This window comes from Pongo pygmaeus, chromosome 5, assembly GCF_028885625.2.
Source record: "Pongo pygmaeus isolate AG05252 chromosome 5, NHGRI_mPonPyg2-v2.0_pri, whole genome shotgun sequence".
Classification (NCBI taxonomy): domain Eukaryota; kingdom Metazoa; phylum Chordata; class Mammalia; order Primates; family Hominidae; genus Pongo; species Pongo pygmaeus.
In genome coordinates, this window is record NC_072378.2 from 131,432,045 (window position 1) to 131,449,151 (window position 17,107).

Sequence of the window (17,107 nt, forward strand, 5' to 3'; positions counted from 1 at the left end):
AATCACAAAAGTCTCTTCACTTTGAGGCAAGTTGTCTTTATGTGAGAGATGTGGAAGGGAATTTCATCACAGTAGAGCTGAAGGACTCCAGGACATTCTGTAAATGTCTTTATAAACTTGAATGTTTTAGACAACTTCTGTCTCTTCTCTTTATTCATTAATTCAACTCTGAAATTTTTTTATAACATAAAATCTCATCTGCAGGAGAGTTTGGTAAACATCTGGAGAAGAGCATCCCCATGTCCCTGAGAGTAAGAAGGGTAAGAATTGTTTACATAAACGCCATCGTGTAATACCATTGAGTTGTAACTGAAAAGCTGTTTGCAAAGAAAACATTGAAATGATGAGTTACTCTTTTTCTCATTACATTCATTATAATTTCTGAGAATATGTTACCATGGAAAAAGACTTCATGTGAGATAGAGGCAGAGAGAGAGAAATGAAGGTACAAGAAATAGATTAGGCTGGGCGTGGTGGCTCAAGCCTGTAATCCCAGCACTTTGGGAGGCCGAGGCGGGCGGATCACGAGGTCAACAGATCGAGACCATCCTGGCTAACACAATGAAACCCCGACTGTACTAAAAATACAAAAATTTAGCCAGGCATGGTGGCGTGCGCCTGTAGTCCCAGCTACTTGGGAGGCTGAGGCAGGAGAATGGCGTGAACCCAGGAGGTGGAGCTTGCCCTGAGCAGAGATTGCGCCACTGCACTCCAGTCTGGGAGACAGAGTGATACTCTGTCTCAAAAAAAAAAAAAAAAAGAAACAGATCAATCAGGTTAATAGCAAGCAAAGAAAGAGAGTTATTATCCAGATTTGAAAGGAGTAAAATTTTGCATAAGTTGACAGGCAGGAAAAAGGGAGCTGGTACAGTTAATCTATAGGAAGGCCTTTTCACCTAGAATTATCTTAAAACATGCAGTCCTTACTGCCACTAAAAGACTAATTATGTGATTTTCTTCAATCTGAACAAATCCTTTTTTATACTGCTCTTTATGGCAGACTATAGTGTGAGTCAGAAATTCCAAAAGCATGATAATCTCCATCCTTTACAGCACCTGTCCCAACATTATGTTAATCATTAGTTGATAATCTTTAAAGCTGAGGGCTACACACTCTCTACTATTGTATCTACAACTCTGGAGTTATGATACCAGATTAAGTTGATCAGATCATCATTACTTTTATTATTTTCAAACATTAATTTCAATGTCAAAAAATTTAGAAAAGTAAATTCCAAACAGAAAGCATTTTTTTTCTTTTAAAGGGCTTAAACATACTTACTGATATTTAAATATTTATCACACTGAAAAATGTCCTGCAAGTACATCATTTTATAGTGACTTCAAACTGATGATACATTCCAAAAACATTCGTTAAATGAGGTTTCTCTTTCACTGTTATCAACTTACCTTTTACTCTCAGTGGTATGATAACCCCCCGAACTACAGAACAGCTTCAATCTTCATTCAGAACTATCATACCTGAAAAGGGGAGGTTTTGTTTTATTGTGGTGAAATATACATAAAATAAAATTTACCATTCTAACTGCACAATTCAGTGGCATTAAGTATTAGGTTGGTGCCAAGGTAATTGTGGATTTTGCCATTGAAAGTAATGTAATACTTTCTGCTATTTTTCTATCATCCTTAGCAGAAACTCTGTACTCACTAAACACCAACTGTCCATTATCCCATCCACTCTCTATTACCCACCAGCTCCTGGTAACCTCTAATCTACTTTCTGTTTCTATGAATTTGCCTATTCTGGGTACCTCATATAAGTGGAGTGGAATCATACAATATTCGTCCTTTTGTGTCTGGCTTATTTCACTCAGCACAATGTTTCAAGGTCGATGAATGCTGTAGATGTATCAGAATTTCCTTCCGTTTTAAGGTTGAGCAATATTCTATTGTATGTGTGTACTACATTTTGGTTATCCTTTCATCCATCGATGGACATTTGGATTGCTCCCACCTTCTGGTTACTGTACAAAATGCTTCACAGAACATTGGTGTACAATTTTTTTTTTTAATGTTATCGTATTTACTTTCTCCTGAGTGATTGGAAGAACTTTTACAGTTAACCATTGCCTGGCCTCTTGCCTGGCCAGCCCCAAATTACTTAAGAGTATTTAGTAAGTCATTTTCAAAGGTCACTATTTGTCAAGTAGGAAAACTCACAGTGAGCAGTGAGCAGTTTGTATAGGCCCACATAGGGCAGTGACCTATATTCTGAGCCTGCACGTTAAAATTAAAACCTGCTGAGTCTTCAATCCCTGCACCAGAACAACTATATCAGACTTTGGATGTGGGATCAGACTTTGTTATTTTTCCACACCTCCCCTGCTGATTCTGTTGTGCAGCCAGGATCTAGAACCTCTGACGTGGGGAAATGTGGTATCAATCATCAGAGCTGCAAGTAAAACCACTGAGGCCCTCAGAGAACTAAGAGGGAATCTTATTTTACAGCCTGTATTGTACATATAATATTAGCGTGGCTAACCTATAATTGGCTATATAATTGGCTAACATACAATTGATAATTGGTAATATTACTGAGATTGTCCAAGGATATAACTAAAGGGATTCATTTCACTGTTTATGACTACCAACACCAAGACTGGATCAGAGCACTAAAGGATGCATAGTGGCTCCTGAGGCTGGATATTTGAGCCAGTAAAAACAAGAGAGTGATTCCCCACGATAAAGGTAAATGTCGTACACTATGTTATGGGCTGAATGTTTGCATCCTCCAGTATGGTGAAGCTTGAATCCCCAATGTCATAGTACTTGGAGATGGGGCCTTAGAGAGGTAATTAGAGTTAGATAAGTTTATGGGAGTTGCGCCCTGGTCCAATGAGATGAATGCCCTTACTAGAAGAGACACCAGAGGACTTCCTGTCTTCTCAGTGTCTCTGAGGAAAGGCCATGTGAGGGCACAGCAACATTGCAGCTGTCTACAAGCCAGAAAGAAGACCTTTACTAGGAACCAGCCCTATTGGACCTTGATCTACAACTCCTGCCTCCATAATGACAAGAATTCAAATTTCTATTGTTTAAGCCACGTATGATCCTTTGTTATGGCAGTCTGAGCAGACTAAGACACTCTGGATACCTGTGATATAATAAGAAGTACATACTTAGTTTAGAGCCAGTTACTGACACAGAATTGTGTGTGTGTGTGTGTGTGTGTGTGTGTGTGTGTGTGTGTGAGAGAGAGAGACAGGGTCTCACTCTGTAGCCCAGGCTGGAGTGCAGTGACACGATCATGGCTCACTGCAGCCTCCACCTCCTGGGCTCAAATGACCTTTCCGCCTCAGCCTCCCGAGTAGCTGGGACCACAGGTGTGTGCCACCATGCCCAGCTAATTTTTAAATTTTTTGTGGAGAACGGTTCTTGCTTTGCTATCCAGACTGGCTCGAATCCCTGAGCTCAAGCAATCCTCCCATCTTGACCTACAACAGTGCTAGGATTACAGACGTGAGCTACTGCACGCAGTCCTTGTTGGGCCCCTGGATAGCTTTAGGATGGGAGCTGGTCGCCAGAGGAACTAACCATGTGATTAAAGGGTTGGAAATTTCGGCCCCGTTCCTAGATCTCTGAGGAGGGGAGAGGGGCTTGAGATTGAGTTCAATTACCAATGGCCAAAATTTAATCAATCATGCCTACACAATGGAGCCTCCATAAAACCCCTAAACAGTACGATTCAGACAGTTTCAGGGTTGTAGAACACATATACATGCTGAGAGGGAGGCACACCCCAATTCCATGGGGACAGAAGTTCCTGTGCTCAGGACTCTTCAAGATCTCTCCCTGTGTGTCTCCTCATCTGGCTGTTCATTTCTCTCCTTTAGTAATTAGCAGTGATAATAAATAAAGTCTTTTCCCAAGTTTTATCAACCATTCTAGCAAATTATAAAACCTGAGGAAGGGGTCATAGGAACCTGTGATTAATAGTCAGTTGGTCAGAAGTACTGATGGAAGCAAGATACTTGCAACTGGCATCTGAAATGAAGGCCGTTTTGTGGGACTGAGCCTGCGGAATCCGACACGACTCCAGTTAGTTACTGTAGGAATTGAATTCAATTGTAGGATACCCAGTTGGTATCTGGAAGGTCGGAAAACTGGTTGTTGGCATGGAAACAACCCACACATTTGGTGCCAAAAGTGTTATGAGTAAAAACAGCTTGGAATATTACAATGACCCTCAAAGGAAAAAAAAAAGCCAATAAAAGGATGCTATCTTTCCATGACCTTTCAAGGAGCCTCAGAATTGTCTGTTAAGGGAAGGAAAAGGGGACCATTTGATAGACTCACTGTCTCCTCTCCCAACCAGGCAAGGGGACTGTCCATGGAGAGCACTGATTCCCTCACACTTCCAGTGTGCACTCGCTTGAATGCCAGGTAGGTCTCTGCAGACATCCCACCTTATGCTATCCCAGGATAGAATAGTCCCAGGATAAAACATGAGTTAAACAGTTCAACTGGACCGAGCTCGATGGCTCATGCCTGTAATCCCAACACTTTGGGAGGTTGAGGTGGGAGGATCACTTGAGGCCAGGAGTTCAAGACCAACCTGGGCAACATAGCGAGACCCTGTCTCTACAAACAAACAAACAAACAAACAAACCCAAAAACTAACTGGATGTGGTGGTGGTGCACACTTGTAGTCTTAGCTACTCTGGAGGCTGAGGTGGGAGGATTGCTTGAGCCCAGGAGGCTGAGGTTGCAGACATCCATGGTGGCACCATTGCCCTCCAGCCTGGGCAACAGAGTGAGACCCTGTCTCAAAAATAAAAAGCAAAAAAAAAACCAAAAAGACTGAGGAAAGTTGTTCTTGGGTGATAAGACATGAAGCTGTTTCCAACAGGAGTAACTGGACTAAAGACAGGCAAAAGGATGTGAGGCCAGGCACAGGAGATGGTCAATGTGGGGAGTTTCTAGAGACTCCAGTCGGGTCTGCGAGTTCCAGTCCCCACTCCTAGCTCTAGTCACAGTCTTCACTTGAACACCCTACCTCCTTTCTAAACCTTGATGGCTAGAGTTTGATTTTATTAAGAGAGCTTATCAAGAGGTTTCTTGTAATATACCATTTATCCCTTGTCTACCATACTTTCTCCAAGTAACACATAGTTTTGGAAATTCAGGTCAGTTATTTAAAAAACAAAAATAGTAGCTAAGTACAGAGGGTTGTGTGGGAAGCACTTCAACTTCCAGACAACATAAGGCTAAGCGCTGTGACACATTTGAAAATAAATCCTTATTTTTCATCTTTTAGAATGCAGTCATTTGGAGTCCTCTACTGATGGCTGAAATTACTCATCTTAGGAGAGCCAAATCTGCTCCATCCAGAAATGAAACCCACATAACACTTTATCATCTTTCAGACTCTTGACATTAACATATTTTAAATATTTACTTTTTAGTTTTATATTTATTTTGACATTTTATTATATTGCCTGCATGTCCTTTCTGTTCATCTACAACTATATTTTCTTTTTTCCTTAGATCAGGGGTTAGCAAATGATGATCCACTGCCTTGTTTTTGTATGATTTGCAAGATGAGAATGGTTTTTACATTTTAAGTGGTTTCTAGAATGTCAAAAAAGTAATATTTTGTGTTACATGAAAACTATGTGAAATTCAAATTTAAGCCTGTCAATAAAGTTTCATGGGAACATGGCCATGTTCATTCATTCACATACTTTATATGGTTGCTTTTGCACTGCAAGGGAGATTTAAGTCATTGCAACAAAGATCATATGGCCCTAAAATCCTAAAATGTTCACAATCTGGCCCTTCACAGAAAAGTTTGCTGACCCCTGCCCTAGATGACAAAAGGATGCTTGTTTAGTTTCCTTCGTGTATTATCTAGCCTTAGGCTTCCAGGCACTTGAAACTGCTTTCTAATGAAGATAATAATTCATATGTGTCACTAGAATTGGTTTTGACAAGGCCACTCAAAATCTATTAGATAGGAAATGGTTTTACTAAAGTTGTTTTATAATCTACAAATCGAGTACATAGTGTATGTAAAATAAATGTTTATCAGATAAATTAATGAGTGAATAACTCTGGCAAATCTGGTAGTGTGTGACCTCAGCAAGAAGCCAAGGAAAAGCATACTTGTTTCTGCCTCACATTTGCACAGAGCTTGATGACACATACTTCAAAAAGCATATTCTTATCTGAGATTACAAAGTCTTTCACAATGACTGTATAGGAGTTAAAGTGGAGGGAAAAACACCCTCTTCCTAGAGGGAGTATCATAGAATAACAGACCTGGAAGGGAAACATTTCATGCAGCTGCTGACTTTAAGCAGGACTACATTGGAATCATTCCCAAAAGATAAGTTTGCTCTTTAATACTAATAATTAGGGCATGTGCAGTGGCTCATGCCTGTAATCCCAGCACTTTGGGAGGCTGAGATGGGTGGATCATCTGAGGTCAAGGGTTCAAGACCAGCCTGGCCGACATGGTAAAGCCCCCTCTCTACTAAAAATACAAAAATTAGCTGGGCGCGGTGGTGTGCACCTGTAGTCCCAGCTACTTGGGAGGCTGATGCAGGAGAATAGCTTGAACCCCAGGAGGTGGAGGTTGCAGTGAGCCGAGATCATGACACTGCACTCCAGCCTGGGTGACAGGGTGAGACTCCATCTCAAAAAGCAAAGCAAAACAAAACAAAACAAAACAAACAAACAAACAAAAACTTAATAATTATCCAGAGACACAACTTCCTGGGCTTAGATATTTCAGAATATCACAACTAAACTCTTAAAAATTTCTGAAGGCTGGACACCATTGCTCACACCTACAATCCTAGCACTTTGGGAGGCTGAGGTAGGCAGATTGCCTGAGCTCAGGAGTTCAAAACCAGCCTGGGCAACATGGCATAATCTTGTCTCTGCAAAAAATGCAAACATTTGCTGGGCTTGGTGATGTGTGCCTGCAGTCCCAGCTACTTGGGAGGCTGAGACAGGAGAATCGCTAGAACCTATGAGGTGGAGGCTGCAGTGAATCATGTTTGCACCACTGCAATCCAGCCTGGGTAACAGTGTATATTAGTTTGTTTTCATGCTGCTGATAAAGACATACCTGAAACTGGGAACAGAAAGAGGTTTAATTAAACTTACAGTTCCACATGACTGGGGAGGCCTCAGAATCATGGAAAGAGGTGAAAGGCACTTCTTACATTGGCAACAGGAGAAAAATGAGGAAGAAGCAAAAGCAGAAACCCCTGATAAGCCCATCAGATCTCATGAGATTTATTCACTATCACAAGAACAGCACAGGAAAAATCAGCCCCCATGATTCAATTACCTCCCACTAAGTCCCTCCCACAACATGTGGGAATTCTGGGAGATACAACTCAAATTGAGATTTCGGTGGGGACACTGCCAAACAATATCAGAGCGAGACCCCATCTCAAAAGAAAGAAAGAAAGAAAGAAACAAGTTCTTCTTGCTCTTCAGCTTCATTCTTCATGCAGTAGTGTAAGCATATTTTTAAAACCATTCATTCAATAACTTTATACACAGCATTTGTCTTAAAGTTTGATAGTCAGGTCTCCTTTCTCCTAGTCATCTTATTCTCAGTTTGAGGGGTAGTGTTTGACATGTTTTTGTATGTTTAAAAGTTACCACCATCACTACTATCCCCAGTACTCACTATAATGGGAATTAATAAATTGTGATAGTAAGAATATTGGACTTTGTTTAATCCATTTAGGCTGCTATAACTAAATACAATAAACTGACCTATTTATAACTGAGTACATAACTGGGTACTGTAAATAACAGTTGTTTTTTTTTTTTCCTCACAGTCTAGAGGTAGGGAAGTCCAAGATCAAGGTGCTGGCAGATTCAGTGGGTGTCTGGTGAGAGCCTGCTTTCTCATAGATGGCACCTAGTCACCTCTCAAAGACACCAACTCTTGATACTATCGCATTGGACATCAGATTTCAACACATGAATTTTTGGGAGACACAAACACTCAGACCATATTAGACTTGGGGTCTGATGTGGTTTGGCTCTGTGTCCCCACTCAAATCTCATCTCGAATTGTAATCCCTACATGTGGAGGGAGGTATACCTGGCAGGAGGTGTTTGGATCATGGGGGCAGTTTCCCCCATGCTGTTCTCAAGATAGTGAAGGAGTTATCACGAGATCTGATGGTTTTAAAGGTGACAGTTTTTCCTGCACTCACTCTCCTGCTGCCTTGTGAAGAAGGTGCCTGCTTCCCCTTCTGCCGTGATCGTAAGTTCCCTGAGGCTTCCCCAGCCATGGGGAACTGTGAGTCAATGAAATTTCTTTCCTTCATAAATTACCTAGTCTCAGATACTATTTTTATAGCAGTGTGAGAACAGACTAATACAGAGTCTAAAAGTCAAGATTTGAGCTCTGGCTTGAGATGGTGCCTGCCATCTAATGGATGCTTGGTGAGTATTAGTAACTTTTGGTCTTGTTCTCTGTGAACCTGGATGATTTACTGACTATTTCTGAGCTTCATCTATGACATGTGAGAAGAAAATACTTTCTGAGTTGCTATGGATATCAAATGATGTTTCCGAAAATGCTCACTAACCTAGGAAGCATTATATAATTTCAAATTATTGTGACAAAATAAGAATTCAAAAATACAAGAAAAGTGTCTGCAAATGGCAATACAAATTAAAAGGTCAGTCCATTAACTTTGGCCCCTGTCCTCTTGCTGCCCATCACTAGATTTAAGAGAGAGAGGGTCCTTACTCTTGACTCGATAAACACAGAGCTTGGGGTCTATGCTGGAGGCCAGCCTCTTTCATTCAGGTCAATGTCACTTCAGCAGGAACCAGGAACCCCCAGTTAATTCCAAATGAGGATTCTGACTGAGCTGGAAAGTGCACTGGAGCTTTTTAAAACAGGTGCACAAAAGTTTTATTTTTCTAAAAATGTGCTTCGTTAGAAGTAATGATTTATTATGTCAATCATATATTACAAATTACTTTGCCCAATGATATAAGCAAAACATATAGATTTTTCTAAACAGGCTTATTTGATCAGAGGTTAAGAGAACAGCCCAGCTCTAGCTGTTTTATACTAGAATATAAAGACCTAGGGGGAAAGCCCACTTAAATAAGTATTAATTATTGCAAATCTCTGAAAAAAAAGCACTTGGTTTTAACCATTATTAATACATTTTAGCACATGTTTTTCAAAAAAGGGCCATGGTTTTGTTTTAGATTTAAATTTAAGACTTTGTTTTATTTCTGTTTATCTTGAGTTTGAGGGCAATATTTTGGCTGGTCTGTAAAGGTTTTTGTCCCAACTACTCAATATGCTATGGTAAGGTGAAAGCAGCCGCGAACAATATGTAAATGAATGGGCATGGCTGTGTTCCAAAAAACTTTACTTACAAAACAAATGTCCAGTCTGCAGACTCTAGTCTTCTGACTCTCATTCTATACCAATAAGTAAAGATCACAGGAGCCCCTTACATTTACACAGAAGTGTAAGCGGTACACAATAGTCCTGTCTCAGAGCTATGCCAAGTCTCTAGCTCTCAGTCTTAATCTAGCCCTTAGGAACTTTGATAGTCTTGTCATCCTGTAGAGCTTCACACTGGCCCACTACGTTAGTGACATAATGATGCCTGGACCAAGTGAGAGGAATTCACATTCTTCATGTTTCTTAAGATGTGTGATAGAAGGCGGAAAATAATCTCCCAACAAACTTCAGGGCCTGCCAACTTGGTAAACTGTCTAGGCATCTAATGGTTCGAGACACGTCAAGATGTTATCTCAGGGAAAAACTAAATTTCTGCAACTTGCATCCCCTATCAATAAGAGCAACCCCAAACTCATGCTATATACGGTCTCAAAAAATTACCTGACTACCCTTGAGGGTAATAAGTCATATATGATTTGTTGGTACTCAGCACTATTTCTATTTCCTTTGATACTCACCCCTTCATGTCAGGGGCTGATGAATGAGAACTGTCTTTTCATAGTCCCTGTGAACCAAATACAGTTTAGATTCTGCCCATGAGGTGTACTTGTGCTTCAATTACAAGGCAGAAGACAGAATCCATTCCTCTTTCTTCAGTTGTGTTGGTGGACATGTGGACTTAAGAAGATGTAACTATTTTTGTTTGAGACAGGGTCTCACTCCATCACCCAGACTGGAGTGCAGTGGGACGACCATAGCTCACTGTGGACTCGACCTCCTAACCTCAAGCGATCCTACCACCTCAAGCCTTCCAAATTGCTGAGATTACAGATGTGAGCCACTGCACCCTGCCCGAAGTTGTGACTTTTTGCAGCAACCTCTGTATTCCCCTGTATCGTTCACCCCAGGACTTCAGGGCAATCATGACTATTGATTTCAGTCTCTTACATCTTCCTGACTTCTGCGTGAAAGCAAGAAGTTTCAGATTCTTTGGACTGTGAATGTGAAAGCTGGTGGCAGCTCCCCCAACTTTCATTCTTTATGCCCTTACAAAAATTTATAAGTACAGTACCTATACCTAATTCTCTGTGAATTAAAGGCCTGTATCTTTAAATATTTAAATTGACTTCCATTTTTCTGGCTGAGACTTGACTGTTTGCAAGAATGAGAAAATTCATTTTTGCATTTTCTATAATATTTAATATTTCTTGATGAAATGCAACAGGATAAATGACTAGATCTTTTTAATATCATATTCTAATCGTTTTATTTATCATAAAGCCCTTCATGACATCATTATATTTCTTATAATGGCACAGATCATTCCTGTTTGTGTCTAAACCTCAAGCAAACTAGTCCTCCTAAAGGATTAGTACAGAGTATTAGCACTCACTACCATCTGGCTGTCTGTTACAAAGATATAAACAAGATATTAGTTGAGGTAAACAATTCTTGTGGTTTTAATATCATACACAATTTGATTCTATGTCCTGGGGCCACTTGGGCATCATCTTTTGGTAAACAACCTCAGGAGTTTAGACAATAGTAAAATGTTGTAAAATAATTAGAAAGTGATATGTTTGAATATTTATTACATTTTTAAAATTAACAGCTTATTGAGATACAATTCACATACCACACAAATCATCCATTTAAAGTGTACAATTCAACAGTTTCTAGAATATTTATAGAGTTTTGCATCCACCACCACAATCTAATTTTAGAACATTTTCATCATTCCAAAGATAAAACCCGGTAACCCTTAGCAGTCACACCCCTCTCCCAGCCCTAGGCAAACACCTATCTACTTTCTGTCCCTATGGATTTGCTACACTGGACAGTTCTAATTTCCCCACACCCTTGCCAGCATTTTTTATTGTCTGCCTTTTAAAATTATAGCCAACCTAGTGCCTGTGAAGTGGTATCTCATTATGGGTTTGATTTGCAGTTCCCCAAAAACTAACGATGCTGAGCATCCTTTCTCGTGCTTACTGGCCATTTGTATATCTTCTTTGGTGAAATGCCTATTCAAATCCTTTATCTTTTTTTTTTTCTTTTGGATTTGTTTGCTTGTTTGTTTTGAGACCAAGTCTCACTCTGTCACCCATGCTAGAGTGCAGAGGTATGATCTTGACTCACTGCAACCTCTGCTACTCAGGTTCAAGTGATTCTCCTGCCTCAGCCCCCTGAGTACCTAGGACTAAAAGTGCATGCCATCATGCTGAGATAATTTCTGTATTTTTAGTAGAGACAGGGTTTCATCATGCAGGCTGGTTTCGGACTTCTGATGTCAGGTTATCTGCCTGCCTCAGCCTCCCAAAATGTTGGGACTATAAGCATGAGCCACTGTACCCCAAATCCTTTATCTGTTTTTAATCGGATTTTGTATTATTATTGAATTATAGGAGTTTTTAATATACATCCTGGATACACGTTTCTATCAGATATAAGAGGGGACTTCAAAAAGTTCGTGGAGCCGGGCACAGTGGCTCACGCCTGTAATCCCAGCACTTTGGGAGGCCGAGGCGGGCGGATCACAAGGTCAGGAGATGGAGACCATCCTGGCTAACACGGTGAAACTCCGTCTCTACTAAAAATACAAAAATTACCGGGTGTGGTAGCGAGCGCCTGTAGTCCCAGCTACTCGGGAGGCTGACGCAGAAGAATGGCGTGAACCCGGGAGGTGCAGCTTGCAGGGAGCCGAGATCGCGCCACTGCACTCCAGCCTGGGTGACAGAGCAAGACTCCGTCTCAAAAAAAAAAAAAAAAAAAAAAAAAGTTCGTGGAAAAATGGAATTAAAAGATAAAAATGATAAATATAAACTTTATTTCTCAACATCAGCTCCATCAAAGTCAAGACACTTTTGGAAGCCAAAACACCAGCCACTTATTTAGTCCATCTCTAAATAATTGAGATTCCTGAGAATTTAACTATGTCAGTGTAGTTTCTCTTACATTATTAACTGAAGAAAAGTGGATGCCTTTTAAAGGTTTTTTTGTTTTGCTTTGTTTAGTTATAGAGACAGGGTCTCACTCTGTTACCCAGGCTGGAGTGCAGTGGTACAATCTTAGCTCTCTGTAATCTCAACCTCCTGGGCTCCAGCAATCCTCTTACCTCAGCCTCCAGAGTAGCTGGGACTATAGGTGTGTGCCACAACACCTAGCTAATTTTAATTTTTTTTTTTTTTGAGATGGAGTCTTACTCTGTTGCTCAGGCTAGAGTGCAGTGGTGCGATCTGGGCTCACTGCAACCTCCGCCTCCCAGGTTCAAGGAATTCTCCTGCCTCAGCCTCCTGAGTAGCTGGGATTACAGGTGCCTGACACCACGCCCAGCTAAATTTTTTTTTGTATTTTTAGTAGAGACGGGGTTTCACCATGTTGGCCAGGCTGGTCTTGAACTCCTGGCCTCAAGTGCCTCACCCATCTCAGCCTCCTAAAGGGCTGGGATTATAGGTGTAAGCCACTGCACTCAGCCAAGTTTTATTTGTGAAATTTAGACTGGGTAACAACAACATTAAGTCATACAACTAATGAAAGCCAGTAGGAGATTGTCCAGGTGTGGTGGCTTATGCCTGTAATCCCAGCACTTTAGGAGGCTGAGACGGGTGGATCACTTGAGGTCAGGGGTTCAAGACCAACCTGGACAATATGGTGAAACCCCATCTCTCCTAAAAATACAAAAAACAAAAAAAATAGCCAGGTGTGGTGGCAGGCACCTGTAATCCCAGCTACTCAGGGGGCTGAGGCAGGAGAATCGCTTAAACCCGGGAGGCAGAGATTGCAGTGAGCCAAGATTACGCCACTGCACTCCAGCCTGGGTGACAGAGAGAGGCTCTGTCTCAAAAAAAAAAATTGTTTTTGTAGCAATGGGTTCTCACCATGTTGCCCAAGTTGGTCTCAAGCTCCTGGTCTCAAACAATGCTTCCATTTGGGCTTCCAAAGCACTTTGATTATAGGCTTGAGCCACCGAGCCCTCAACTTTAATTTTTCAATCAGGAGCGTGTAAGCTGAGCCAATTGAGATGCCTATGGCATTGATATTGTTTCTGCTGTTATTTGTCAATCCTCTTCAGATAGGGCAAGAGCAAGATTAATTTTTTTCCTTGAAAATTGATGTGATGGTCTCCCACTGTAGGCTTTTTCTTTAAAATTGTCTTATCCCTTCTTAAACCAAGTTATCCATTTGTAAACTTCTGATTTCTTTGGGAAATTGTTCTCATTAACTTTTTGTAAATCATTAATGATTTCACCATTCTCTCACCAAAATTTCACCATAAATTTGATGTTTATTCTTGCTTCAATTTTAGCAGAAGTCATATTGCTCTGATAGAAGCTCTTTTCAAACTGATGTCTTAGACTTCTTGGTGTCCCAATGTAGATCCTCTTCAGATATTTTATAACAAGTTAGTATGAGTTTATTTTGTTGCAAAAACAACTTGAAATTCATGCATAATTTTTTCATAACATCCATTTTCCATGAACTTTTTGAAGGCCCTTGTATGATTTACAAATATTTTCTTCCATTATGTTGGCTGTACTTTCACTTTCTTGATAGTGTCCTTTGAAGCATGAAACTTTTAAATTTTGATTTATGTATCTATTTTAGTTTTAGTTAAATTTTTTTGAGATGGAGTTTCGCTTTTGTTGCCTAGGCTGGAGTGCAATGGCGCAATCTCGGCTCACTGCAATCTCCACCTCCTGGGTTCAAGCGATTCTCCTGCTTCAGCCTCCTGAGTAGCTGGGATTACAGGCATGCGCCACCATACCCAGCTAATTTTTGTATTTTTAGTAGAGGTGGGGTTTCTCCATGTTGGTCAGGCTGGTCTCGAACTCCCAACCTCAAGTAATCTGCCCGCCTCAGCCTCCCAAAGTGCTGGGATTACAGGCATGAGCCATTGCACCCAGCCTATTTAATTTTTCTTTTGTGGTTTGCACTTTTGATATCATGTCGTATTTAAAAAATCATTGCCTAATCCAAAGCAGAAAGATTAACTCCTATGTTTTCTTCTAAGAGCTTTATAGTTACCATTGTTTTAAATATAATTTATTTAATTATGTCTCCCTAATTTAATTTTTAATAATAGCTGGACTTAATAACCAGCACTCAAGATTCCTGAAAGTTTAAAAGTTGATGCTTGCAATCTGGTATACGCCAGTTCTAGCACACCACTGAAGGTGTATGGTGCTGGGTGGGCCTGGAAGAAAGACAAACTAAACCTTTGACACTGGGACTGATAGGGACGAGGAAGAAGCTGCTAGTCACTCACCCATGAAGGTAGAGTTGCCCAGTGGAATCTAATCCTGATCTGAAAACTGATCTTCCTAAAAGAAACTAAAAAACTAATCTAAGGCTAATCCCATGTGGAATCTTAGGTGTGTTTCCAGAAACTGTAGTTAAGACACACCAGTTTGAATGGGATTTCTGAGGACTAACTCAGAAGACACGCTGAAGTATTGAGGTAGTGGTGGTGGCAGCATTAGATTAATATGCTGTAGAACTCCCCAAGAATTTAGGTCACAGGGAACTAGATTCTAGCTTCAGAGAAAGAGCACTGGTAGGAAATTAATGTGGTACCATGCCCAAGTCATTAGATTGAGCTTAGAGCAAGGTCTTGTACTCTGTCACTGGAGAGATCACCAGTTTTTGCAGAGTACGAAAGCAAAGCCACATGATACTAACTACTCTGGAATAGACCCACGTACTGATGAGGAACACTGAAACTTCAAGGAGAAGCCAAAAATACCAGAAGGCAGATTCAGCAAGAATGGATTGAAGGATATCTAGTTCTGATGGAACAGCATTTGAGATACTCTGAATGACCCCACTCCCAATACCTTTTCTCCTACTGGCCCCCTGAAAAAACCTCGAAGTACTGAATATACTATATAAATAATACGTTAAATGCTTTTATATAGCAGGCAAAACTGTAAGGAATCTATGGAAACAGCAACAAAGAAAAAAAGAAAAGAAAAGACTCCTGAAAGGTAAATGATTTCTGAGGCACGTTTTCACTCTAAGGGTCAACCTAAGGGACCTTGAATTTACATTTTGAAAAATGGTATGCAGAGGATAACAGATTGGCCTATGGCGAGGAATCTAATAGGTGATCCCTGCATAGAGCTAAGTTTCTAATGGCAACACTCTCAGTATACAAGTGAGCAAGAAATATGTCCATCTAAAGAAGAAGACATTGAAAACTTGCCTCTCTCAACTTTTGCCCTGGGAGAACAGGAAAAAAAGTTCTCTGAGAATTCATAAACTCAACCAAGAGCTTATGTGGGTCTAAAGCCAGATTCAAGCTAGTGATGCATAGCGTTGCAAAATTTAGCAAATAAAAATAGAGCATCCATAGTTAAACTTGAATTCAGATAAACAATGAATATTTTTTAGTATAAGTGTGTCCCAAATATTGTACAAAAAATAATTTCTTGTTTATTTGAAATGTAAACATAACTGGATGCCCTGTATTCTATTTGGCAACCCTACCAACGTAGTATGAAACACCAAGTAAGGAATTTAAGTTGTTCCAGGTTAATAGTGCCCCCTGGTGACACAAATAAAACAATATTCTTTTTGGAGGAATGCAACTTCAAACCAGGCTTCAAAGAATTTCCTCAGATAAAGGTCCAATACAAGCTCACAATGAAAAAAAAAATCACAAAACATATAAGAAATAAGGGTAATGTAAGTATGAACCAGAAAGAAAGCCAGAAAGGTTATTATAATAAAATATGCAAAGATTTCAGATATTAGAATGATCAAATATAGACTAGAAAATAATGTGGTTAGTATGTTTAAAGAAGTAAAAACCTGCAAACAGGAACAATAGACTAGAAAAAAATTCAAGTAGATTTGAAAAAGAACCAAATGGATGGCCTAGGAGTGAAAAATATAATACCTGAAGTTCAAAACTCAAAAGCTGGAGAAATAGCATATTAGACAAAGCTGAAGAAAGGATTAGTGAACTGGAGGAAACATTTAATGGGCTTGTATAAAATTATGCTCAGAGAAACAAAGAGATGGAAAATACAGTAGTCCCCCTTTATCTGAAGGGAATATGTTCTAAGACCCCCCAGTGGAAGCCTGAAACTGCAAATAGTACTAAATCTTACATATATAGGACTCTGTTTTTTCCTATACATATGTACCTATGATAAAGTTTAATTTATAAATTGGGCACAGTAAGAGATTAACACCAATAACTAAAAATAAAACAGAACAATTATAACAAAATAGTATAATAAAAATTATGTGAATGTGGTCTTTCCCTCTCTTTCAAAATATCTTTTTTTTCTTGTTTTTTGAGACAGAATCTCACTCTGTTGCCCAGGCTGGAGCGCAGTGGCACCATCTGGGCTCACTGCAACTTCTGCCTCTAGGGTTCAAGTGATTCTCATGCCTCAGCCTCCCAAGTAGCTGGGATTATAGGCATGTGCCACCACACCCAGCTAATTTTTGTGTTTTTAGTAGAGAAAAGATTTCACTATATTGGTCAGGCTGGTCTTGAACTCCTGACCTCAAGTAATGCGCCTGCCTCAACCTCCCAAAGTGCTGGGATTACAGGTGTGAGCCATCACACCTGGCCTCTTTCAAAATATTAAGATATATTATACTGTTCTGTGAGTAACTGAACATGGAAAGTGAAACCATGGAGAAGGGGGAACTGCTGTATAGAGAGTC

At 40.1% G+C, this 17,107-nt stretch overlaps 1 protein-coding gene across 4 annotated transcripts in view; it reads right to left on the reverse strand.

Moving 5' to 3' along the window:
- EPB41L2 (erythrocyte membrane protein band 4.1 like 2) overlaps positions 1-17,107 on the reverse strand; it is a 291,214-nt gene that overhangs the window by 262,369 nt on the left and 11,738 nt on the right. For all 4 annotated transcript variants that reach the window (XM_054492768.2, XM_054492752.2, XM_054492767.2 and 1 more), the window contains exon 2: positions 1,411-1,482. The gene's annotated coding sequence lies outside the window, so the exon portion shown is untranslated. The remainder of the gene's footprint in view (positions 1-1,410; positions 1,483-17,107) is intronic.